The sequence below is a fragment of the Tamandua tetradactyla genome, chromosome 15, assembly GCF_023851605.1.
Source record: "Tamandua tetradactyla isolate mTamTet1 chromosome 15, mTamTet1.pri, whole genome shotgun sequence".
Lineage (NCBI taxonomy): Eukaryota > Metazoa > Chordata > Mammalia > Pilosa > Myrmecophagidae > Tamandua > Tamandua tetradactyla.
Genome location: NC_135341.1, coordinates 74,789,372 through 74,816,964, shown reverse-complemented (window position 1 = coordinate 74,816,964; position 27,593 = coordinate 74,789,372). Strand labels below are relative to the sequence as shown.

At 39.5% G+C, this 27,593-nt stretch overlaps 1 protein-coding gene and 1 long non-coding RNA gene across 3 annotated transcripts in view; one reads left to right on the top strand and one right to left on the bottom strand.

Moving 5' to 3' along the window:
• NEK11 (NIMA related kinase 11) overlaps positions 1-27,593 on the bottom strand; it is a 346,803-nt gene that overhangs the window by 126,450 nt on the left and 192,760 nt on the right. The window lies entirely within an intron of this gene.
• LOC143658057 (uncharacterized) lies at positions 1,031-5,877 on the top strand. 2 transcript variants are annotated; one of them, XR_013163106.1, is made up of 4 exons: positions 1,031-1,122; positions 1,675-1,783; positions 3,247-3,393; positions 5,357-5,877. It is a non-coding gene; the product is annotated as an uncharacterized LOC143658057 (long non-coding RNA). The 2 variants fall into 2 exon arrangements; XR_013163105.1 differs by having other exon boundaries at positions 1,032-1,122; positions 1,663-1,783.

The following is a 27,593-nucleotide window of genomic DNA, read 5'->3' as shown; positions in this document are numbered from 1 at the left end:
AACATAACAGAAATGCAACCTCTCAGACCTACTGAACCAGAAACTGGTGGTGGAGCTCAGCAATCTGGGTTTTAATAAGCCCATCAGGTGATTCTGATGCATGCGCAAGTTTGAGAACCACAAACTGGCACTTACTGTCTGCTCAGATAATAACAGCTTCTATTAATTTTGCACGTTTAGATAGTAACCTCCAGGAGGGCAGAAGCCATGTCTGTCCTGTTTACTATGGTTATCTCCAAAGCATAGCACAAAGCAGACCTTCCAATTTCGTGCTGAATAAATGAAGGCATACATCTGAGAGATAAGAACCACCAAAAGACCACATAGTAGCTCACAAAAAGAATTTCCTAATCTATTTGGGGGAGTAGGAATTTGGGAGCTAAAAGGGAGGAGAGACAGATGATTTTTTCCCCAAGAGCCCACTTCCCTCTTTCTACCATACTTTGAACTTATACCTCAATGTACTCAAAACTTAAAAGAAAAAACCTTCATCCTAAAATTTCCAGCCACATGTATAGACCGGCCAACTTCGAGGACTCAGCCAAGGTTATGCAGAGTGTGAGGGTACATGCTGCTAGACTACGGTTTTCTCCAGGTGTCCCAGGCTCAGCTCCAGCCTCGTAATCACACTGCCTCCTGTGCATATCTAATAATAGTGTCAGAATTGATTAATGTTTGCTGAGCTTGGTGACCAAATGACTTGTGATTTGGGAAATACAATGGACTCACTTGCACCTTTCTGTCCCTTCTCCCAGGAAGTAAAATAGCCAAATGAAAAAATTATATCCACACTAGGTGGGAGGGAAGAATCTCTTTATAAAGATGGTGTGCTATTCATTTTAGCTGTGATGGGGCAGGTGGTGGGGAGGGAGGAAGCTCAGCTGCCAAGAGAGGCCCTTCTCTTCTTTGTTTTTTTCCTAGTTTCCTAAAGGAGGCAATGGCTTTATTACACCCAGAGAATACTGAGCAAAGACGATGTGGTGAGAACAAACCTATTTGTTGTTACATCATAATGTGGTCTTGCAAAAGACCACTTCTTCCCATCTAAAACTGAGAGTGGCATTGCTTTCTTTCAAATGGAATCTGTGGGTTGAAAGATATCACCCAAATTCATTTTAATAGGTTTGTCTTGGAATTAAAGCTTCACTTTCTCATATTTAGGGGAACCCTGTTATTAATAAGCTATAGCATTCTCAAAACAATGGGGGGAAAGGCTGTCGTAAGAAGGTACAAAGACACAGGCATTAATTTCTATGCTCAGTTGCCCCCAATTTCACCGAGGAGCTCCATTTTGGGTAAAGTGGGGACAAACAAGAAAAAAAGGATAGAACATGAAGCCCAAATTAACTGGAGCTGTCTGCAGCTTCCAAGAAAGACTGCCTCCCACCAGAAGGGACAACATAGAGTAGGGATTAAGAGGACAAACTGCGGGGTCAAACCCAGGTTAAGATCTTGCCTCTGTGCTAATTATTGGCTGTGTGGCTTCGGGCAGCCTATTTCACTTGTGTGGGTTGCAGTTTTCCCATTTGTAAGTAGCGGTAGTGGAATGTTCCACCCGAACCCCTTTAGTCACATACGCTCCAAAATACAGCTGGCACACTCATCCTCTAACTGCTATGAGGGTTGGCTGCTAACACCTGACAGCTCTCTCTTTCTCTGGAGAATTGCCCTCAGCCAGAAGGAGCCTCCTATCAAAGAAGTTATGCCTCGTCTCTATCCCAGCTGAAGGTCCTCGCCAAAAACTGACAGAGTGTATACAAGACACCTCAAGACCCTGATTAAGGTAAGCCTGACTCTGTGGTGCAATTTAGGCTCCAGAGCTCCCTGTGCCATCAGGATAGGGCTACTCTCAATCTGAGAACACATCTTTGCTTAGCTCCTGCCCTGACCAGACACACCCATACCTTCCCACCCTGACCCCCCACCCCAAGAGTTCTCTCTCAATGAAACATTTGCACCAGAATGCCCACCTCAGGCTCTGCTGCTGGGGATCCCAACCAAAGACTTGGGGTATAATAAATAATAATACTAACTCACAGCTTACATAAAATATTATGAAAGATAAATGATGCTATGGAGTAATATAAACACCTTATAAAGAAAAATGGCTAGATGCCAGCAAGGTCACATTCTTTTACATCATAAATTTAATCTTCAGAAGTTCTAAAAAACAGTAAGGCCTTGGGTGGGCCATGGTGGGTCAGTGGCAGAGTTCTCATCTGCCATGCCAGAGACCTGGGTTCGATTCCCGATGCCTGTCCATGTAAAAATAAAAAACAAAAACAGACGCACACACAAAAAACAGTAAGGCCCACACTTATGGACACTGCTAATATGAGTCATTTATTAGATATCAATTATATCTCAGCTCAATTTTTTATCTCTTGAGGTCTAGTCTACTGGTGTCCAGCAAACAGTAGACACTCACTAAATCATCAATACTTTAGTAGGTTGGATACTTTACAGTTGGCATAAGAATTTGTCTTCAGAAATTCTAAGTATTTAGAAACAACTTCTCAAGAGAATGAGGGAAGAAAATATTAGGATCCCATCTGCCAGAGGAGAGGAGGAATTTGGGCTTGCTCCAGAAAAGGGGGCAGGGATGGAGAGTGGGAGAGTTAGAGGCAGGGGGGCAGTGTGTGAGATATTAAGCCCACTGAACACTTAGGATAGGTGAAAGGCAGGATTTGGCACCAGGTGGAAGCCAACAGGCTGCACAGGTGAGGCAGGGATGGAGACCACCTGCAGCCTTGAGGCTCTGGCAATTACCAAGAGAGCTCTGAATGACCACAGGCTGAGAAAGCGTGAGTTTGAGCGATGCCTTCCAAATCTCCCAGGGGCAGGGAGGTCCAAGTTGATGCCAAGGCTGCATCATTATTGGTATGTCCAAGAAGTGTTTCTATTTATAGGGCCAAAAGCAGAAAAGGGGAAAACACTCCTCAGGCAGATGTGACCTGTTCTTCAGGGAAACAAACCAATGAACTCAACCACACTAGATGAAAACATTCCTAAAACCACAGCCTTCCATTCTCCTGGGGGATACTAAAGGCACTGAGCCTCTCACCCATCCACAGGTCTTCCCCTGCACTACTAGAAAAGAACCAAATGTGGGAGAGTTTTCTGCTTTTGAAAAGGCATTTTCTCAATTTCTAAACTACAATTCAACACACATTCGATTTCATTTCTCCTTTTCAATTTTTAAATGCCATTTCTCCTCCTACTGTGAACCATGAAATGGTTTTTCAGGATTGTGCCATGACTCATCAGCTGGGCCTGGAGCACAGACCTCATGGTGTCCGAGCACCCAGCGGCAGTTTGTGAGACTGTCCATTGGAGCTCGGAAGAGAAACCACAGGGAGAAGAGCGACCCAGAGACCTGCCATCCTTCCCGCAGTGAGTCATCCCCCTTTATGGGCCCCTGCTGGAGGCACTTATTCCACATTCCAAATAGCTGCTGCATCTCCTTTTCATTACAAAGAGCCCCTGGCTGTGAGGTGATGGTAATTTTCAACCATCAGTGCATACAGAGGGGCTCCAGGCTTGCGGCAGCAGCAGTAGCATATTTGCCCAAAACCATTTTGAGCCAATGTTCAGCCCGCGGAAGAACTGGAAGACCCCCAGGGAAATGAACGTACCCATGCTCCAGGAGAGAAATGACCAATCCAAGTACCTGTGAACCTGCCTCTCCTGCAATCTCCCCCACTGTCACATCTTACACAGGCTGCCACAAATCTTGCCTAAAGCACTCACCAGTTCGCTCTCTGCCTCCAGTGGCTCCCTGACTGCCAATAAAATGGTGTACAAAATCTTCAGCTTGATAATCAAAGCCTTCTACAATCGGGCTGCAACCCACTTTCTCAGACCTGCCTTCTCTTATCATGGAGTTAGGTAGTTCTCCGTTAAAGTCATGCACCAAAAGGCTCTCTCCTGAGGGACTCTGATTGGGTGGTCCTGGACTGAGTCCAGATGGTTTTCCTAAAGATTTCCAGATGATTCTCATATGTACCTCTAGGTCAGAACCTTGGGTTTTATAACTTGGACTCTACATTCTTGCCTGAACTCCTCTAGCTTTCCAACTTCATTTCTTTTAAGTGCTGCTCCTTTGAGAACTGTGTAGTCCAGTAAGGTAGCCACTAGCCACATACGGCTATTTAAATGTAAGTTAATTAAAATTAAAATTAAATTAAATTACAAATCCAGTTCTTCATTGGCACTATTAAGAATCTCAAGTTCTTAATAGCTACCTGTGACAAGATTCTAGAACATCCCCACCACTGCAGCCAAATCCGTTGGACAGTACTGTCCTCTCTTCACATATCTAACCCTACTGGCCTATAACCTCTAATTTGAATTCGGGGAGATTTCTTTATAGCCCTGGGCTGGGAGTCACTTCATCTCTCTTGCCCTTATTTCCTATGCCTACCCCCACAAAAGAGAAGGTGGCCTGCAGGCCCTTTAGCAGTCTTTCAACTCTCACAGTCCAGGAACCAGTGACTTAGCAGAAGAGAGGCAGTGCCTTTACCCTGCCCTACAGGGGAGGGCACATTTGCCCAGAGTCACACCAAAGGATAAAGCCAACCAAACCTCCTCATCTACGAGATGCTTTTTCCCAGCTTCTTCTACATAGTGTCTGCAAGTAGAGCTTTAATAGATTGTCCAACTCCCACTCAGAGAGAGGCAGCTCAGGAAGCCTGCAGTCCTCACAGTATACAATTCCTTTCACAGCAGAGCAGGGATCAATAATATCACTGTCTGCAAGTGGGACAGAACCTCAAACACAAGCAATATGTTCATGGTCTTGGAGAAGGGTCGGAACACAGCAGTTGCTTGCTTTTGCAACTCTTTGAGTCTTTCTTTGCTCAAACAGTAAGCTATAGGTTAGTACCATGACCTTTTCTAAAATAAACCCTCTAAACTAAGGCTAAAATTAACTACGCTGATTAGCTTAGCCCGCAGCATCACACATGGGGCTGTGAAAAGAAATAATTTTCTTAGTCAAAATGCATATTCATGACCCTTTCTGGATGGAAGATTAAATTAAGCATAGTACAGTACCTTTTTTATATATAGGACAGCAGGTTCTGCTGTAAGTTTTTCTCAGTGACATTTCTCTATTTGATCTCCCCATCTCACCCTTCACACACACACACACACACACACACACACACTCTCACGACAGAAATAAGCTCCACAGATTCATGTGGAAACAGGTTTCCCTTGAGCTCTGGAGTCTGAGCTTTTATCCTGTCAAGATGATCCCTCCTGAGGCAAAACTATGACATTACTCTGAACTGTTTTTTTGGGTTGGAGGGCAAAAGCCAAAATGACTGGGTAAAGTTTGTCTTTTCTCCACCAGATTCACAGAAATAAACCCAGACCAGGAAATTGCGCTTTCAAAGGGGGAAATACAGGAGACTGAACAGAGCCCCTGAAAGAGTTGGTACAATAGCTGGATGCCGTGTGGAGGTAGAAGACAACCAGTTCTGTGACTCTGGGCAACCAGTTTAAGTTCCCTGGGCCTTAAATGTATCGTCTGTAAAATGGGGATAGTAATAAACTCTCGAGCCTGAAAAAGGAGCCTGAACTAAGTGATCTAAGTCAGCAAATTCATGATGTGGAATAGTGCACTAGATCAGCGCCTCTCAAGCAGTAATATGTGTGAATCATCTGGGAAACTCGAACTGGTAAGTCTGGAGTGGGGCATGCATTCTGCATTTCTGACATGCTCGGGGGTGATGGAGATACTGTTTGTCAACAAGCCATGCTTTAAGTAACAAGAGAACAGACCACTGCTTTCTGGTCTCATGCCCCAAGTATTTTGCAAGAGGTGGGATTATGTTGAAGATTTTCACAAAGCTGAAGAAATGAAATTGCTATCAAAACAAGGTCTCTGCCTCCTGTCTTTTATTTTTCTTTGGCTGTAGTTCCCCATTAAGAGTTTCATGTACATCCAAGTGCATTCAGCAATTTGTTTGTTTGCTGGCAGGGAGAATACCTTGTAAGCCAAATTTCCTCAGAGAGGAAATCCTGGAGTCATAATTTCTCTTTTCCACCCCCAGTCTCCTAGAAAACATTTGTTTCCCATTGGCAGCAACCCTCTCTTAACTAGTTAGCTGGAGGCAGTCTGGAAATTGCCAAAAGATGCTTACTGGCACTTAAATATTTTTAGTTCACCTATGTGAACACACAAACTTAATATGGCAAGACAGGGCAAAGATGACAGAGGAAAACACAAGGGAAACCTGCTGCATGGATATTTGGGGCATTACAGTTATTTAAAAATTTTTTTTAATTAAGGAAAGTGCATATCATACACATTTGTTTAGGTACATTTTTCTAGTCCTACCCAGGAAAAATTTCTATTGCACTGCTGGGTTTCCTGGATGACCTGCCTTTTCTTGATCCAGGGCACATCTTTTGGTTTTGTTTCTCTTTTCTTCCTTTCTTTTTTTTTTCTTTTTCATTGTGAAAAAATAACATACATATATAAAAGCAATAAATTTCAGAGCACACACAGCAATTAGTTATAGAACAGATTTCAGAGTTTGGTACGGGTTACAGTTACACAATTTTAGGTTTTTCCTTCTAGCTGCTCCAAGATACTGGAGACTAAAAGAAATATCAATATAATTATTCAGCACTCATACTCATTTGTTAAATTCTGTCTACTCTTATTATAACTCCACCTTCTTTGATCTTTCTCCCAATCTTTAAGGGTATTTGGGCTATACCCATTCTAATGTTTTCATGTTGGAAAGGGGTGTTGATAATATTGGAACTAGTTGATGTTCTGGAAAGGCTTGTCCCTCTGGTTTCAAGACTTATCTGGAATAGGTACATCCTTTTGTATATGATCTTGTCATGGAAAGCAAGGAAAATATAAGTTTAAAAGGATATATTTCAAGATCTATGAAATCTGGAGTTTCCATTTACATGTGCCCAGAGCGCTACAAAGCAATACCAACAATTCTCTTTGTGTGTACAATTCACGAAGTGCTTTCAAATGTTTCCTCATTCAAGTCTCCCTCACAGTATCTGTGTGAGATGGATGGTGTCATCCTCCATTCACAGATAAGGAACATAAAGGTCAGAGAGTTACTTTATCTCTTCAATATAATTCAATAGTGGCAGACCCCAAACCATGTCCTTTGATTCCAAAGATGGTGCTCTTTTGTATTAAATCATGTTGGCTAACTCAATCTGTTTGGCCGTTCTTCACAAATATCCAAACACTCCAGTTTGTTATTGTGTTAGTTGGATTCAGTTGTCAACTAACCTAGTGAGCATACCTAGTCTTGTTGCTGCGGACATAAGCCAACAGTACGTGAACTTCATCTGTTGCTAATTACATCTGCAGTTGGCTAGGAGGAGTGTCTGCTGCAATGAGTGACGTTTGACTTAATTGGCTGGTGCTTAAATGAGAGAACGCAATGTAGCACAGTTTAAGCAGCTCAGCATTCCTCATCTCAGCATTAGCAGCTCAGCCTAGGCCTTTGGAGATGCAGAAAGAAGACACCCCCCCGGGGACAGCTGTTGGAACCCAGGGGCCTGGAGAGAAGACCAGCAGAGACCATCTTGTGCCTTCCACGTAAGAAAGAATTTCAGTGGAAAGTTAGCTGCCTTTCCTCTGAAGAACCTACAAAATAAATCCCCTTTTATTAAAAGCCAATCCATCTCAGGTGTGTTGCATTCCGGCAGCTAGCAAACTAGAACAGTTATATACTCACAAATTCAAGAGCATTTGCAAAGGTAAAATTTTACATCATTTCTGTCCTCTACCCCTTTTACATATACCAGTCTTTCTCTTCTCTCTTTTCTCCAACACGTCTTACCCCACAAACATCATTAACAACCACAGCATACTTTCAGATAATGTCTAGAGCCTTGTCAAGATGTTAGAATCTAATTTATTTTAAATGTGAAGTCACTAGAAAGCTGTTCAACAAAAATTACAGTGCTAGTTATCTATTGTTGCATCCTAAACTTAGTACTTCAAAACAATAATAAACATTCATTTCCTCATGGTGTCTGTGAGGTAGGAATCCAGGAAAAGCTTAGCTCAGTGGTTCTGGTTCTGGGACTCTCATGAAGCTTCAGCCAAGAAGTCAGCTGGAATTTTAGTCATCTGGGCCTGGAAGACCCCAATCTAAAACTTATTCATATGGCTGTTGACAGGAAGCCTCAGTTTCTTGCCTCAAGGACCTCTGAACAGGGCTGTTTGAGAGTCTAGACAACATGGTAGGGGGCTTCTTCCAGAGTGAGTCATCCAAAGAACACATTCTTTGGGTACCTAATTACACACCTTGCAATTTCCATGATATCTCCTGGGTTATAGAGGCCAATGAGGAAAGGTACTATAGCAGGGCATGTACACAAGGAAATCAGAATCCTTTGGGGCCAGCTCAGAAGCTAAAATTTAGCTTTTCTTTCTTTTTTTTTTTTTAAGCTTTATTTATTTATTTATATTTTGCATGGGCAGGCACCAGGAATTGAACCTGGGTCTCCAGTTTGGCAGGCAAGAATCCTGCCATTGAGCCACCGTCGCACCACCCTTTTTTTAACTTTTGAGAAAAGCATTCTTTTTATTTTAATTTACAAACAGTGGGGTTGTTATATTAAGGCTACATAATGATTTAGTGATAGGCCTTAACTAGAACTATCTCCCCCAATGTCCAAGTTAGTGGTTCTCTCTAGTCTTAAAAGATTATAAATAGAAAAATAAACACATAACATGATTTGGTTCTTAATTAGGAAAATACGGAATATTATCAGATCCTAATGAAATATCACACTGCTTCCCCAAGTGGTCAATATCATATTTGGGGGAATAGGTGTGTTTTATATATATATATATGATGTGGCATCACATATTACTAGAATCCTAAACATTCACAAAGCTTCTGGGGATAAAAATACCACAAAACAAAGATGTACTAACTGATTAAAAAGAAAAATGTACAGAATGAAGGCCTCTGGTCAGGAGACACTTTAAGATATATAATAGGAATATTCTTTCCAACTTGGATTCTAGCAGAGAGGATGAAGTTGACACAAGAGAACTTGGATCCCCCAGTGAGGATGCAAAAGGCCCAAAGAGTAGCATTCCCCACTGAGTGACATCTTGCCACTTAAAACTTTGACTTTTGGGCAAGGGTTATTGCCAGTTTCTTAACAAATAGAAACCCAAAACTACCATCAGACTCTACTGCATTCCTTGCAACACTCCTTGTCATTTAAGTACTCATGGCAAACTGTCTATAGTCCACAATCCTCTGGTAGGGTTCTCTTTACAGACTTCCCAGGAAATGCCTCTGTCTTCTTCACTTTATCTGGGGTTTTCAAATCTCTCTGGTGAGTTTGACTGACTATCTGGGTCAGGACATTGATGTCCAGCACAAGTTTTGGGTAAACAGGCTGCTTTTCAGAGCTGAGGCCATTAAGGTCACCCTTTAGCTTACTAAGGGAGAAGTAAGTGACCAAAAGGTTCAGGCATTCATTAATTAACTTTCCTTATCAATTACCTATGCAGTGATTCAAGCAGTTGTACATGATAAAGACAGCCCACCAATGAAACCACCAAAATTTAAAAACAGAACCAAAAAACCTAACTCACTCTGTCAGGAAAAGAAAACTGGTGAGAAAGCCCCTCCCCAAATCCACCAGATCTCTTATAGCCAGGAATTACCTTCATCCTTTTGAAAAATGAGATGTCTTAGTTGGGTTCCCCAGAAGCAGACTGTGACATAAGGATTCTTGTGAAAGTGATTTATTAGGAAGTGTTCTCAGGACAACAATAGAGGAGAGGATGGGGAAGCGGAACAGGGACTGGGAGGAGGTCAAGCAAGGCTTGGTGTCAAGCCAAGTCCCACAGGGGTAATTTTTGCTCCATCCTGCCAGAGTTCAGGAGACAACTCTTTTTTTTCTTTCTTTCTTTTTTTAAATATAACAACAAACAAAAACATTCTTAACATATGATCATTCCATTCTATGTATACAATCAGTAATTCGCAACACCATCACATAGCTGCATATTCATCACTATGATAATTTCTCAGAACATTTGCACCAATCTAGAAAAAGAAATAAAAAGACAACAGAAAAAAAATCATACATACTGTTCTGGTTTGAAATGATGTATGTACCCTAGAAAAGCCATGTTTTAATCCTAATCCCATTTTGTGAAGGCAGCTGCTTCTTCTAAACCCTAGTCAGCACTGGATATTTGAAACTGTAATTAGGTCATCTTCCCAGAGATGTGATTTAATCAAGAGTGGTTATTAAACTGAATTAGGTAGAGGTGTGTCTCCACCTATTTGGGTGGGTCTTGATTAGTTTCTGAAGTCCAGTGAAAGAGGAAACATTTTGGAGATTGAGAGATTCAGAGAGAGCAGAGAATACTGCAGCACCACGAAGCAGGGAGTCCATGAGCCCAGCGCTTTGGAGACGAAGAAGGAAAACGTCTCCTGGGGAGTTTCATGAAACAGGAAGCCAGGAGAGAAAGCTAGCAGATGATGCCGTGCTCTCCATGTGCCCTTCCAGCTGAGAGAGAAGCCCTGACTGTGTCCGACATGTGCCTTCTCACTTGAGAGAGAAACCCTGAACTTCATTAGCCTTCTAGAACTAAGGTATCTTTCCCTGAATGCCTTTGATTGGACATGTCTATAGACTTATAGAATTAAAAGACAGTTTTAACTGGGACATTTTCTCAGCCTTGGAACTGTAAACTAGCAACTTATTAAATTCCCCTTTTAAGAAGCCATTCCATCCCTGGTATATTGCACTCCAGCAGCTAGCAAACTAGTACACATACCATCCCCCTTACCTACACCTGCCACCAACCACCAGCACTTCAATCCACTAAATCCATTTCAACATTTGTTCCCCCTACCATTCATTCTTATTCTGTATGTTTTACTCATCTGTTGATAAGGTAGATAAAAGTAACATGAGACACAAGGTTTTCAAAATCTCATTGTGAAAGATCTATCTTTATACAATCACCTTCAAGAAACATAGCCACTGGAACACAGCTCCACATCTTCAGACAGTTCCCTCCAGCCTTTCCATTACATCTTGACTAACAAGGTGATATCTATTTAATGCATAAGAATAACCTCCAGGAAAACCCCTCGACTCTGCCCAGAATCTCCCAGCCACTGACACTCTATCTTGTCTCATTTCATTCCTCCCCCCTCAGTCAAGAAGGTTCGCTCAATCATGGAGACAATTCTTACCTCAGTTATCCCAATTAGGTGCAAGGCCCTGGAGTGTCAATACTCTTGCACCCATCAGGAAATTATTACAGGCAGCCCTGGGGTAAGAGTCATGTATTCCCACGCCCTTCTGCACTCCATGAGTGCAGGCAAATGGGCTTTGGTGACTTGCAGGCAGCCCCTCCATCCCACCTTTCCACTCTACCCCCTCCCCCCCAAAAAAAGATGCAGGTGGGAGACTGAGCATGAGAAAGTGGTAAAGGGATCAAAGAGAACTGACAGCAACTTCTATATTAAGAGAAATCTTTCTGACTCTTAATTCCTTTTTGGGTTTCTCCAGTTCTCTCTACTGTGGTTGCTTTAATCAGATACATTTGTGCCATACCCTTCCACTCAGGAAGCCCAGGGGCTCATCTGCTCTCCATCGAAAAGTGCCTGAACCACTTAACCAATGGCCGCACCTCTGAAATACTTCTTGGCTCTGAACTCTTTGGACCCTCACTTCCACTCATTTGCCATTTACATTTCAGCTTTGATTTAGCCTCATCCAACTGTAACTTTGTCTTTACCTAACCCTAATTCTGAATCCAAATGCCTCTTTAGTTCCCCTTGCACAAAGCCCACCCAACCCTAGGCTCTTGCTACCCAGAGATTAGTTCCTCAAGGACCGTGCATCTCCCTCCTTCCTACCTCCACCCAGGCCTCCTTATCTAGACTGGACCTTTTCTGTACTGTCTTGAATTGCTCAGGCATGGTGTTTACTGAATTCTAACCCATATTTGGCTGATAGCATGCCCAAGAAACCCCCACCCACAACAGAGAAGAAAAAATCCTGAAGTTCCACGGTTTGGTGCCTTCTTCCTGTTAATATTCAGCTCTGGATCACCTCCAAGCACATGTTGGTACACTGTGGCTGTCCTCGTGCTGCAAATAATGAGAAAGCCATCCCAGGGCATTCCTACCGAGTTTACATCAAATTCTTTTCATAAATAGCAAGGCTAAATCATCCCACTAGAAAATTGGTTTTGCCCTATTCAATAACTAAAGAGAAATGGATATATTGAACCTTTGCATGGCAATAGTATTAAAAGTTTTTGTTTCAGTGAAACTGAAGCCAAGTTTTAATAAAGGAAAGAAAAACATCTAGCAAGCAAATTTCTTTTCAAATTTACTTTTGCAGTGTGGTTAGTATTGCTACCAACATGCTCAGAACATAAAGGCAAAGGGCAGAAAATGATTTGGACTAAGGGTCAGCCAACTATGACCTGCAGGCCAGCTCCTGACTACCTATGTAGGCAAATAAACGTGGCAAGCTATTTTTGTCTTTAGCTAATTTTTATGTACAATGGCAAAGTTGAGTATTTGTGACAGAGACAGTATGCCTGTAGGCCTAAAATAGTTACTAATGACCCTTTAAACTATTGGTCACTCTGGAAAAATACCATATACAATCCACGGAGCTAGAAGTAGCCTCTCGTTCAAATCCCTGGCTGCTTGTTCTACTTTGCTAGCTGCGGGAATGCAATATACCAGAAACAGAATGGCTTTTAAAAAGGGGAATTTAATAAGTTGCCAGTTTACAGTTCTAAGGCTGAGAAAATGTTCCAATTAAAGCAAGTCTGTAGAAATGTCCAATCTAAGGCATCCAGGGAAAGATACCTTGGTTCGAGAAGGCTGATAAAGTCCAGGGTTTCTCTCTCAAGTGAGAAGGTACATGGTGAACACAGTCAGGGCTTCTCTCTCAGCTGGAAGGGCGTGTGGTGAGCACGGCATCATCTGCTAGCTTTCTCTCCTGGTTTCCTGTTTCATGAAGCTCCTCAGGAGGCATTTTCTTTCTTCATCTCCAAAAGTCACTGGCTGGTGGACTCTCTGCTTCGTGGTACTACAGCATTCTCTGCTCTCTCCAAATCTCCAAATTCTCCAAAATGTTTCCTCTTTTATAGGACTCCAGAAACTAATCAAGACCCACCCAAATGGGTGGAGACACATTTCCCCTAATCCAATTTAACAACCTCTTGATTGGGAGACAACTCCAGGGAGATGATCTAATTACAGATTCAAACATGCAGTATTGAATAGGGATATTCTGGCATTTTACGAAATGGGATTAGGACTAAAACATGGCTTTTCAAGGGTCCATACATCCTTTCAAACCAGCACATTGCTTCCAATGTATCCATAGTAAATTTGGAAATTTTACAACCCTTCATGATCAATGGAGGGCCAGAACCTCCTTTATGAAGCAGAGTCCTTTTCACCTGAAAAGATACAGACCTTGTTGAGCTTGTTTTGGATTCTAAGAGCAGATCAAAAGAAATGAGAAACCATTTTTAGGATCCGATTTCAGCCTGCCAGGTTTTACCCAAATACTAACCCCTATCCAAAATCCCCTCCCCAAAGGCCTTGCAGGGACAGGAAACAAAATTCTGTGTGAGGCTGTGACCGTCTAAAGGCTGCACCAGCTGTGATATGATTACTAAACAATCCCTACATGCTATTTTAGGAAGATGCAAGAAAAAGCTTCGCTTCTATCTAGGACATGGGTCAAAAATATATAAATAAAAGACTTGTGAGAAATCAAAACCCTAATACTGAGCTGGGTTTAAAATCTGAATTTAGACTCCTTATGTGTTATAAGTTTTCTCTAGGATCATCAAATTGGTCTGGAGCAGTTCTCCAAGACACCCACCAAAAACAAATAAGAAATGACTCAGGAGGGACATTTCTACAACCTAGCCATTTACCATTTCCTGACAGAAAAATTTCCTCTAAAGAGAAGCCCTCAATTCAAAATTACTAAAACACTCCCAAAAGTATTACATGAACATAAGACTTTGCAAACTTATAGGGGCATTTCTGGAGGATAAACTACCACAAATCAAAACACTGAGTCAAAGAGTATAAGCATTGCAGTCAGTGAGCTTGTCCCCCAGATATGTGCATGGTTTGCTCTCTGTTTCCATTCAAGTCTCTACTAAAACGTTACTTCCTAAACAAAACTGTAAGTATGCAATATAATAAATAAATATATAGCAAATATTTGTAAAACCAGTAGCAAGGTCAAGAAATTCAGAATTAACTAGTGCCTCAGAAATACTCCCTGCATCTCTATATTCTGTATCTCTTCCTGGTTATAACCCCTGGTCTTTGCCCTGATAATAACGAATATTTTTACTTTTATGGTAATTACTTCCTGAATTTTCTTTATAGTTCCCCAACTGTGCATAATTCTCTTTGTTTTGGTGCATGGGCCAAGAATTGAACCCAGGTCTCCTGCATGGCAGGCAAACACTCTACCACTGAACCACCCATGCATCCAAAAGGAAAATTATATAATTCTTAAATGATGTATTATGGTTTAGTTGGTTTTGACAGTTATGTAAAGGGAATCATACATTAGGAAATCTTTTGGGTCTTGCTTCTTTCCATTATGATTACATTCACAAGAATTATCTATGATGTCACATACAGCTGATGTTTATCTTAATTGCTATATACATTTAAGATATATCACAATTTATTAATTCATTATGTTATTAATAAAAATTTGCAGTGTTCCTAGTTTGGGGCAATTTTAGTATTCTTGTATATATCTCCTGGTGTATGTGCACATGTACATTACGTTTTTAGGGACTATACCCAGGATTGAAATTGCTGAGCCATAAGGTATGTATATTTTCATCTTCATTAGATGATGCCAAGCTGTTTTCCAAAGAAGATACACCAATTTATACTCCCACCAGTAATGGAAGTTCAATTTGTTTTTGTGGTATCCATATCCTTGCCAACATTTAGAATTACTAAATATTTTAAGTTTTGTCCTGAGTGGCATATACTAGTATTTCAATATGGGCTTTAATTTCATTTCCCTGATTCAGTGTGCATGGAATTAAAGGTTAGCAGTTACCTTCTTTTAGCACATTAAAGATGTCAATGTCTTCCTTTACTGCTATTAAGTCAGCCATTAGTTTGTCACTCCTTTGAAGATAATTTCTTTTTTTCCCTGGATTCTTTTAAGAGTTTCCACATCTTTGGTTGCCTGCGATTTTAATTTGATGGATCAAATTATAGCTTTCCTTTAATTTTCCTGCTTGGTATTTGTGTGTCTCTTGGATCTACTGAATGGGAACTTTCACCATTCTCACCTATTATTACTTGAAATATTATATTCCCTTCTGGGATCCCAGTTAAATGATTTTAGATCTTCTCGCTGTATACTCTATCTCTTTTGTTCTTTCTTCTGTAATTTCCTTGTTTTGTCTCTCCATGCTATGTCTTCTGACCTTTCTTTCAGTTCACTAATTTCTGCTTTAGCTGTGTTAAATCTGCTATTAAGTTCATCCACTGAGTTCCTAATTTCAATTTATTGTATTTTTCATTTCTAGAAGTTCTATTCGGTTCTTTCTCTAATTGGCTACGTTATTCAAGTATTTATTTATTTAAGCATAATTCTTTTAAAACCTCTGTCTGATTATTCCAATATCTCTAGTCTTTGGGAAGAGGGGTTGCCCTAGTCTGTTGCCCTTTGTTTCTGCTATTTCTTACTCATAATATCTGATTTTCCCATGAACTTGGTTATCCTTGACTGTATGGTAACCATTAGAATTACAACATCATTTATATGCATAATTTAAATATAGGAAAATGGCATCTTTTTCAAGAGATGATTTTCTGAAACCAGAATCCAGGGGTGGGTACTACCAGTCTGGAAGCATCTTAATCCATTGTCAAGGTGTGAGTTTGTTGGATTTGTCAGGTGATATGAATATAGGCTGTAAGTCTACTCAAGGGCTGGTTTACTCCTAGTTTATCCTTCCCAAAGGATGTTGCCCCTTCTGGATCCTGGTTAAATCAGAGCGAGGTGTAATCTATCAGATTCCCACCTTGGGCTGATTGAGGACATTGGCCATTGTTCCCATTTCTCTGAAAGATCTCCAAAACTACCTTTCAGTTATGTAGCTGGGTTTTTTTTTCAAATTGACAAAAGATAAACAGTTTTTTACTTACATCTCTAGGTTTTGGGCTTCTTCTAGAATACTGGTCCAGTAATTGCTCATCTCGTTTGCTCTTCATTGCTTTTAAGAAGGTTTGTTTTTAAAATTCACATTTTTTTTTGTCCCCAGCATGAGTATTTTGGTTATCAACTGCTGTATAACAAATAACTCCAAAACTTAGTGGGTTAAAATAACAACCATTTCATAATTTCTTATGATTCTGTAGGCTGATTGGACTTAACAGGGTGGGTCTTTTGCTTCAGGCATGTTAGCTAGATCTGTGGCTATCTCAAGGCTTGTCTATGTTGGGACATCCAAGATGGCCCACTCATAGGGCTAGCAGTTGATGGAGGCTGTCAGCTGGGAACTCATTGGGATGTCAACTGGAATGCTTTGATTCTTTTCCACATGTTATTTAGTCTTCTCAAAGTAAAAAAGTTTGAGAACAGCATTTTGCCACATTCAATTGATCAAAGCCAGTCATAAGGCCAGCCCATTTTCAACAGAGGATAATTTTTTTTCCAAATAGAGAGCTAATAGTCCCCCCAAACATTCATTTATATATGTCTGCTTTCTTCATTAAGTACAGCAATTCCATTTTCATATAGTAAATTCACATATTTAGGCAAGTCTAGATTCTTTATTTTAATCTATTGATCTACTGGTATATTATTGCTTATTTCTGCAAAGTTTTTAAGATTGCTGATAGAGTATTTGAAAAAATTAAGTTTTAAATCACAGTACAACCTAGATATTTTATGGAAGCTAATTATCATTTTTCTTATTCTAGTGAATATTTATTATAAAGAAATAATCACTATACTCATTTCAATTCACAAAGGGCTTTCAATACACTAACCCATGTTAATAGGCTCCAAATCCTTGTGGAAAATGTTCTCATTCATTCATTAAGTAAATATTTATTGAGCACATTTTACAAATCATTCACTGATGGTGACTGGGTATTAAAATGATCAAAATTGGCAGGGTCCCTACTTTCATGAAATGTGCAGACTAGCAAGGTGGACAAAAATTCCTTAAGTAACTACCAAAATTCATATAACACTTGTTAAAGGTGCTATAAAGCAAAAGAAAAAGGTGCCAGGATCAATTCATTGCACGACTACAGGGATCACTATTCAAATCATGTTTAGGGGTCCCTGATGTTGTGCAGTACACAACAGGCATGACAGTATGTAGTGGCCCTGGGGGTGCTAATATAAGCAAGAATAGTGTGTGCCATCTAATTTACATTGTGGCTTAAGGAAGGATTCTCTGCAAATGTGAAATTTAAATGGAGGCCTGAAGGATGAACAAGCACAAGCCAGGTACATGGTAAGGTGATGTGGCTTCCAGGAGAAACAACCATTGCAAAGTCCTGAGAGGGAAAGATGCGGGAATATCCAAGAATCAGAAAGAAAGCCAGTGTGGCTGGGCTGTCAGAGTAGGGTGGTTGACTTGCTCGATTTTCAGTGCTAAAATTGAGCAAGTCCAAAGCAAACTGGGATGGTTGGTCACCTGAACAGGAATGAGATGTAAAGTGGTGTGGGCTGATGTTGAGGGGGGAGGGCAAGTATCAGGGGCCCTGCAGGCCATGTGAAAGATTTGTTCTGTTGTCCTAAGCACAAGAGAAAATGGTTGGAGGATTTTAAGCAAGTGAAAAACCTGGGTTTACATTTTTAAAAGCTTATTTTGGTAGCCATGTAGAGAATGGACAGTTAGTTGGAGGCGGGAAACCGTTGGAGGCTAGTGCTGTACTACAGGGAAGATAAGAGTTACTTAGACATAGGCAATTGGAGGGTTCCATGAGTGGCCTGGTAACAGAGCCTCACAATCTTACAGATGACAACACTGAGGCTCAGAAAAGTTAGCAGACTTGTGTGTCATCACACAGGTGGTGTGAGGATGGATTCAGCCTCAGAGCGTCTCATTCTGTATCTCCTGATTTCTCTCTGTACTGTGCAGGCTTCCTTATTTTTTTCAAGGAGACTTTGTAAATACTTTTTTATTCTCTGCCCAAAGTACTCTGGGATGTATTGGGGTATCACACTAACCTGCCCAAACCAACAAGATCTCATTCCCTATTCAAGATTCCAGGTAATTATGGTATTCAAATAAACTGAGCATACACATTAAATTAGATAATGCACTGCCAAAAATATAAATTTTGCACTAAATATACATCTCTTCCTTTGGTCTCACATAGAAGTTGAAGTTTTAAAATATAGACCATATCATCCTTTACCCTGTATTCTGATTTACCTTAGTCCTATCCAGATCAACTGTATTCATATCTCTAGTCAAAGTCTGATCACTTTTTTCAACTTTTTAAATAGTTATACAGATTTCTTTACATTTAATATATAAAAAACCATTTAGAAGAGTCTTCCAATTGTATAATAGGTAGGATGAAAGTTTCTTAAGAGAAAGAAAAGAGAAAACTATTTTGTATTTTATAAATAGGTAAGATTTTTCCCATTTAAATCAATTGTAAAACTCAATTAAAAACATGAGCTGTTGGGGATTGAATCATTCACCTAACCAAAAACGTGTTTGAGTTCTAACCCCCAGGCCTGGAGAGAATGGGAACCGATCTGTAAGCAGGATCTCTGAATGTGTTGGTTAACATGTGGCCACACTGAATGAGGGTGGGCCATGATGCATTACAGCTGAAGTCCTTACAAGCAAAAGGAAACTGAACAAGGAAACCAGAAATAGAAGCCAGAGAAGGACACAGATATTGTCTTCTGACAGAGGCAGAGATCAAGTCAGCACGAGATTGCTAGATTTCAGGAGAAAGCATGGCCTGGTAATACCTTGATTTTGGGTTTCTGGCCCGCAAAACTGTAAGACAAGAAATTCCTGTTGTTGTAAGCCAAGCAATTTGTGATATTTATCATAGCAGCCCTGCCAAACTAAAACACAAGAAAACTTCAGGGTTTCAAAATGGTGTGCTAATTATTACTGAAACATTTAACTAAAAAAGATAAATTGATAGAAACTTAACAATGCAAGTGGCATAAGTATTAATTGCAACAAAATGGAAATGATTACTTTAAACAGTAGGGAGAGGAAAAGCTATCAGTGTTCATGTGAGAAATTGTTACACATTTCTGACTCCAGGATCTGAATTGATAAGATCGTATTAAAAAGCTCCTTGAAAATGCTGCAGATCCAATAAATCTTGACAATAGAAGAAGTGCATCTACAGAAGTATTATAAATTTGGGTCCAACTGTGTTTTTGCTGACTATTCAAATAGAACTGTATTTATTCCGTCAGTACATTAAGTGCCTTAATGCACTTAATTTTTCACAGGTTATTCAACTAAAATTAATTTAGAGAACATTAAACAAAATAGGAATACATTCATTTAAGAATATAACTGGATAAACAGGAATAGAAATAGTTATATGTGCAATTTATCAATGTTGACATAGAAAAATCTATCTAAAGATATGCTCTGCAATTCCATGTCACCAGGGAAAGAGCGCATTTTACTGTTAGCATCCTCACACGGTCTGGAGGTTTTATTTCCATGACGATGAAAGCTAAAAATCAACCTGCTCTAATGTCTTGATTGCATTTGCTGATGCTACAGCTCTCTGAGGACTTGAAAAAAAATTTTAATTTAAAGTTGAAGAGTAACACAAGATAATTTATCAGACAATTTGCATCTCATTTGGGATTCCTCAAGGATGAAAAACTGCTGTACCTAGCAAACTCTGGAGCCAAGCATTCAGGTGATTGATTTAGAAAATCCCAAACTCTTTGGGGGAAATACATAAGTAAATGAATATACTTCACCACACAATTATCCCCACAGGAGGCCCCCCAAACAATTTCAAGATCTTTTTCACATCTACCTATTTAGCACACAAAATGATGTCAATTAAAGTCTAAAAGTGTATCATTTCAGTAGGATTGCAAACTTTATGACCATTACAATAACAGGGGCAACATTATTTCTGCTTATTAATGATTTTGTGCCCAAGAAATTCAAATAGAGTAGGGTTTTTTACCTTAGAACACGCTATTCATGAAACTGGCTCCTACTGCTCCATTATCCTTTCTCCAGTTTATTAAAAAATTGTTTAACAGGGCAGTACAAATGGAGAAATTATTTATGACATATTGGAATATTTAATGCTGGCTCTTTTCAGTGTTCCACCGCATGCCCAGTGCACCAGTTCTCAAAGAGTGGGCCAGGGCCCCTGGGGGAGAGGGGTGGTCCTTAAACCCCTTTCAGTGGGTTTGCAAGCTAAACTACTGCCATAATAATACTGAGATGATATCTGCCTTTTTCATGCTCATCCTCTCATTAGTGTATGGTAAAGTTTTCCAGAGATGATATGGCATATCATATCACAATAGACTGAATGCAAAGTAGATTTGAGAATTCAGCTGCCTTCTATTAAGTGAGTTATTAAAAAGATCTGTAAAATTGTAAAACAATGCCACTCTCATTTTTTAATATAGCTAATTTTCATAAAAATTGTTAAAATTATATTAATAAACCTACCTACTTGTTAACAGAAGCAGTAGGTTTATTATTGTTATCTTAACAGTTTTTTAAATTCTGAAGTTTTAATTTCTGATACACTATATATCAATAAGGTATAATCACATAAACAAAAACTCATTGGTGTCTTCAATAATTTTTACACGTATAAAAGTATCTGGAGACCAAAAAGTAAAACAACTGCTAGCCTAGAGTTTATTCGATAGTCCACTGGACTCCCTGGTTCCAGGCTGTGTCTGCTCTTTTGGACACCACTGGGGGACCAGTTCTTGAACCAGGTAGTGGGAAAAATAGGAGCTTCTGAGTCAGGCAAAACTAACTTCAATATCTGGCCTTTCACCTCACTAGAGGTGTGACTTTTGGGTGAGTCATTTAATCTCACTGCAACTTAGTTGCCTAATCTAAAACGGTGGCAATATATTCTTAAAACATCTCCCCAAGATATTCTTAAAACTCTCTCCCCAAGAGAGTTCTCAATGACAAACAGAAAAATGGCATGTTTCCAGTGGAGGTGCCACCACCTGCAAGGAAGACACCACCTTATCCAAGTGATGAGGTCAACACCCTTAGTAACAACACAATGACACCAGAGGCAACTAAATAACATGTAATCAGCATGATGAACTCCATCTCATACAAGGCACTGAGGACACAACATCACTTCTCCGGTACTTTTACCTGGAATACATAACTTCTATCCAATCATGAATAAGCACCTGGGAAACCCACATTGAGAGACATGCTACAGAATAACTGACCAGTAGTCATTAAAAAATGCCAAGGTCATGACAGACAAAAAAATGAAATCAAAAGCTGAAGGAATGGCACCGATTAGAGGAATTGAGACACAATTATTACATACAATGTGGGATAGTGGATTGGAACCTGGAACAGTAAAAGGATACTAGGCTGAAATCTGGTAAAATTCAAATAAGGTTTGTAGTTTAGTTCGTAGTACTGTATCTATGTTAATTTCCTGTTTTTGTATTATTTTGATGGTTATATAAGATGTTGACATTAGAGGAAAGCTGAGTGAAGGGTATATAGAAACTGTCTGTCCTATGCAACTTTTCTTGTAAGTCTAAATTATTTCAAAATAAAATGTTAAAAAACAAATTAATTAAATAGAGGCAATATCTTCCTTGCAGCCCTGTATGGATTTAGAGATAACCAAAGCACAATGTTTCCCATGGTACTTGGCCATTTTCATTCTCCTGCTCAAAAACTTTCAATGGCTTCTCATCCTGTCATGAGAAATGTTTCTACTTCACAGGGTTACATACTCAAAAGTATATACAGGTTGGCTCCACATTATCTTTCTAGAGCTCTTTTTTAAAAAATTATGTTTTTTTAATGAAACTTACTGTGTAAACACAGACTTTACAATGATTAAATGGATACTTTATTTAAATATGCCTATTGTTAAGTGAACTAAGATATCCAATTTTGGTGGTTCTAAGTGTATTGTTTGTTTTCTTAAATAAAAAATAATTAACAACATCAACAACAAAAAATAAAAGAGCTTCTATGAATGTTAAAAATATGTTTTTTTTTTCCATGCAACCCCTCCCACCCAAAAAAAAGCATTATGTTTTTTAATAGTATAGAGCGTATTTGTGATAGGCAGAATAATGTCCATCCCAACCCCATCCCCAAAGATGTCCACATCCTCACCCCTGAAACTTGGGGATATGTTTACCTTGAAGGGGAATTAAGGTTGCAAATAAAATTTTGTTAATCAGCTGACTTTAAAATTGGGAGATTAACCTGGACCGGGTGGGCCCAATGTTATCACAAGAGTCCTTCGGAGTGAAAGAGGAAGGCTAAGAAGATGGAGAAACAGATAGCTGGGAGCCTGAGAAGCACTTGGCCTGATTCTCCTGGTGTTAAAGATAGAGGAGAAGGGGTATGAGGCAAGGAACCCATGCAGCCTCCTAAAGCTGGAAAAGGCAAGACCCTGGAGCCTCCAAAGGGGCACAGCCCTGCTGACACCTGGAGTTTGGCTCAGCAAGACCCATTTTGGATTTCTGACATCTGGAAGCATAAGACAATGGCACTGTTTAAGCCACTAAGTTTGTAGTAACTTATTATAGCAGCAATAGGAAAATGATACAGTATTATTAAATGTAATTTTACTTGAAATAAAGAAAAAACTGAACCTGGAATAATTGCTGAACTTCAGATAAGTGTTTCTTTAGCATAAAAACATTGGTTACTAAAATATCTCTCTAGGAATAAGAATAACTACTATAAAAAATATGAAGAAACTAGAGTCATCACATCTTTTATTAGCTGTTTCATTTTTAATTAATATTGGTTGCCTTACCATTATTACTGATAAGGAAGTCAGTACATTAAAGCTTTTTCCAGATCACCTCCCCTTACCTTCCAACTTTAGCTGTTATTTTTAGGTTGTTGAGTTTTGTGATAGTACATCAACTATATTCCTTTCTAAAGCCATAATTTCCAAAGACATTTACTCTTTAAAATAGGGGCATTATCCTGGATTATTAACCTGGATTAAGGGATTCAGTAGTGCCACCAAACTTCCTACTCATAGGTGTCATACTATCTGAATTCTTATTATCCTGAGAACATTTGACTGTTGCTGCCTCTTACTCAAAAGAGCAGTTTGTGAAGTTATTTAGTTCTACTTTAATCTCAGAATTCTGTCAACCTTATTCTACTGGCATCTAGCACTTAATTTACCATGTTCTCCAGATCTTCTCTTTTCATTCTTGACTGGCTAGATTTAATCAAAAGAGCTCAAAGGTGCTCTGTTACTTGAATTCTTTCATGTTTACAACAGTCTTTCGGAATGGCCCTCCCACAGTCCTCTCCATCTCAATGAATGGCAAGTCCATTCCCTGAGAATGGCAGGAGCTCAGGCTATAAACCTCCATCTCGTCCTTGACTCCACTCCTGTACTCTCACCCCACATCTCCTGGATCAGAAAATCCTGCCAACTCTATCAACAAAACAAGGTCCAGAAGTTAGTCACTTCTCACTACCGCTCCTATCACTATCACACTGGTCCAAGTTACCATTATTTCCCCTGGATAACTGAAGTAACCAGTGTCTTTGCATCTGGCCCTCCTATCCTCGGTGTATTCTCAATACAGTAGCTGTAATGATACCATTAAAACGTGTCAGTTTATGTCGCACCTTTGACAAAATTCTTTAATGACTACCCCATGTTATTTAGTGTAAGAGTCAAAGTATTTCCTCCACCTTACAAGGCCCTGCATGATCTGACCCCTGCTGTGTCTCTGACTTCATCTCCTACTACTCTCCTCCTCAACCACCACATCCACTCTACTGGCCTTGCTGCTCCTTGAGCATGCCAGGCACATTCCTATCTTAGGCCTCTGCACTTGCTCTCTCCTCTACCCGGAACACTCTTCCCCCAGATACCCACATGGCTCACTCATCCACTGTCTTCAGATCTTTATTTAGATCTTTATTCAGAATTTGCCCTCTCCGTCCAGCTAACATTTTAACCCCACCCTGAAGATTTCTACTCTCCTTCCTTGGATTACTTTTTTCTCTTGAGTACTCTTCACTTTCTATCATACTATATATTTTATGTATTTCTCCTCAGATAAATGTAGGCTCCAGGAAGGCAGGACTTTCTGCTTTGTTTACTTCTGAAACCTTGGTGCACAGACGTATGCCAGGCACATGTGAAGGCTTGACAGAATGTTTTTTTGAGCGAATGAATGAATGAGGCCATACTTGCTTATTTGCTGCTAATGAATTTTTGCTTAAAAACAAACAATTTCTAGTTCATAGTGTGAGATTCTGGAAGGGAGACTGTCTATGATTCAGCCTCACTTGGCCAATTCCTCTATAAGTCTCTCAGCATTGAGTATTTTATAACCCATACCCCTTTTGCAAGCCCTCTCCTACAGCTGGATGCATCAGTTGATCTGGTTCACTCAGAGCAGCTCAAACCTGCCTGGCTTCTGCTAATTCCCTGTTTGGAATGATCTGTTCAGTTTTCTCTACCCTTCCAGAGTCTTTCAAAATATTGGCCATTGCTTGCCTGCCATGCCAGAGGACCCGGGTTCGATTCCTGGTGCCTGCCCATGTAAAAAAATATATATATATTGGCGATCACTCTAATATAGATATGCATCTTATTTCCTCAGCTAGAGTCAACATTCCCTAATAGCAACAAACGGCTTTCTCAAAGCAATTGCTAGACTATGTTGAACTTATTAGATTCTCAGTAAATAGTTGATCTTTGTATTGATGGGAAAATTAAATACAATCATGGGCAGCATGTAATTAGGGGTAGAAGAAGAGCTGAGGGGTGGTAAAGAATGCTGTTGTCTGGAGTGGCTGTGAGAGATTCTGTAAACCTAAAGGTTTACATCAAGGAAAATTAGTAAAATAGCAATACAAAATAATTTTTATAGTTATTAAGCACTAACTACATTCCAACCAACAACTATTCTGAGTGCTTTCCATGCTATTTTATTCCTCATAACAATGCTACGACTTGTTAATCTCATTTTACAAATGAGGAAATTGAGTCACAAGTATTTAAATAATCTGACCCAAATTATACAGTTAATTTTTGGCAAAGTTAAAATTCAAACCTAGACAATATGACTATATAACTTACTCTCTTGACTATTACACCAAAACTAGATTGAAAGTTTCATATTTTTTATAATGAGTAAAGGAAGGAATTAACATCTTATGGGTGGAGGAAAATTTAACTATAGGTGCTGTAAGGGCAGAACCAAGCCTCTCTTGCTCACTGCTTTAGTCCCTTTTCCTAGCAGAGTAGGCATCCAAAAATTTTATTTTAAAAATTTTTTTATTGTGAAATATGGCATTTATACAAGAAAGCAATAAATTTCAAAGTGCATTTTAACAAGTAGTTTTAGAACAAATTTCAAAGTATGGTATGGATTATAGTTCCACCATTTCAGGAGTTTATTTCTAACTGCTCTAAGACACTGGAGACTAAAAAGAAATCTCAATATTATGATTCAGCAGTCATATTCATTTGTTAAATCCTATCTTCTCTGATACAATTCCCCCTTCTCCTCTGATCCTTTTCTTTAGGGATATTTGAGCAATGACCATTCTAAGCTCTTTATGTTGAAAAGGGGTGTGGACATTATGAAGTAGGGGGATGCAACTGCTTGATGCTCTTGGAGAGACTGGTACCTCTGGGACTCAGAGCTTATCTGGCCTAGGAACTTTTTGGATAGTTATAGGTTTCTGAAAAATAAGCTTAGTGAGTGAAACTTTTACAGAGTCTCAGATAGAGCCCTGGGTATTCTTTAGGGTTTACAGGAATTCTTTTGGTTGGGGTTTGGCATACAATGGCAATTAGCAATATCTAGCTGAAGCTTGAAAAAGAGTAACCTCCAGTATAACTTCTTGACTTTATTTGAAATCTCAGCCACTAAAACCTTATTTTGCTACATATCTTTTCCCCCTTTTGGTCAGGTTGGCATTGTTGATCCCATGGTACCAGAGCCAGGCTCATGCTTGGGAGTCATGTCCAAGTTGCCAGAGAGACTTATATCCCTGGACATCATGTCCCACGTAGGAGGGAGGGTAATGATTTTACTTGCAGATTTGGATTTAGAGAGAGAGAGGCCACATCTGAGCAACAAAAGAGGTTCTCTGGAAGTAGCTTTTAGGTATTATTATAGGTAGGCTTAGCTTCTCCAGTATAGATATAAGTTTTGTAAGAGCAAGCCTCAAGATTAAGGGCATGGCCTATTAACTTGGGAGCCCCTAATATTTGAGAGAGTATCAAGGATTCCCCAGGTGCAAAAGTTTAATATTTCCATATTTTTTCTCCAATCTCTCAAGGGACTTTACCAATACTTTTAAATTATTTGCCCAGCAAACTCTGGAATGTATCTGGGTATTATGTTAAGCTATACAAAATAGCAAGACTTCATTCCCAATTGTACAGTCAATGTGTTTAGGTTGTTTAGATGAACTGGCCAGGTTAAGTTAAATTGTGTGCTACAGAAAATTTAGGTCTTGGACTAAGTAAACCTCTCTTTCTTTGGTCTCATATGGTAGGTGAAGTTCTAAAATACAGACAATATTATCCTTTTACCCTGTATTTTGATTTATCTTAGTCCCAACCAGATTGGCTTCACTCTTCTCTCTAACTGAAGGCTTATCTCTTTTGTGGCTTCTTTAACAGCTACTGTATGTGGGAATGCTGACTTTCAGAGCTGCAGAACTCCAGCTCTGAGTCTTAGGTGTCTCACAGGTACCTAAAGTTCCAGGAAAATGCCAGGTTATACACTTATTGGACAGAATCTCAGAATTAGCACAGAAACTCAGAATTAAGAAAAAATGCTTAAAGCTCAGGAATAAGTGTGACTTGTATAAGAACTTATAATCTAGGCCCCAATTTTCTTATAAGCACTTTCTAAAAGAGACTATACAATATTTACTCTTTTGTTTTTGTCTTATTTCACTCAACATAAGTCTTCAAGGGTCATTCTCCTTGTTGCATGCCTCACAACTTCATTTCTTTCGGTGGCTGCATATTATTAATATTCGATCTTATGTACACACCATAGTTCACCCTTCTACTTCTCAATCGATGTTCCCTTCGGCCATTTCCATCCATTGGGTATTATGAATAATGTCGCCATAAACATCAGTGTGCAAATGTCTATTCATGTTCCTGCTTTCAGTTCTTTAGTGTAACAGAAATACCTAATCATATGGCAACCCTATATTTAGCCTCCTGTGGATATACTACCTTACCCTCCAGAGGGGCTGCCCCTTTCTGCTACCCTACCAACACTGAATAGGTATACCTCTCCTTCCATATTTTTCTAGCACTTGAATTTACTTATTTATTCATTTG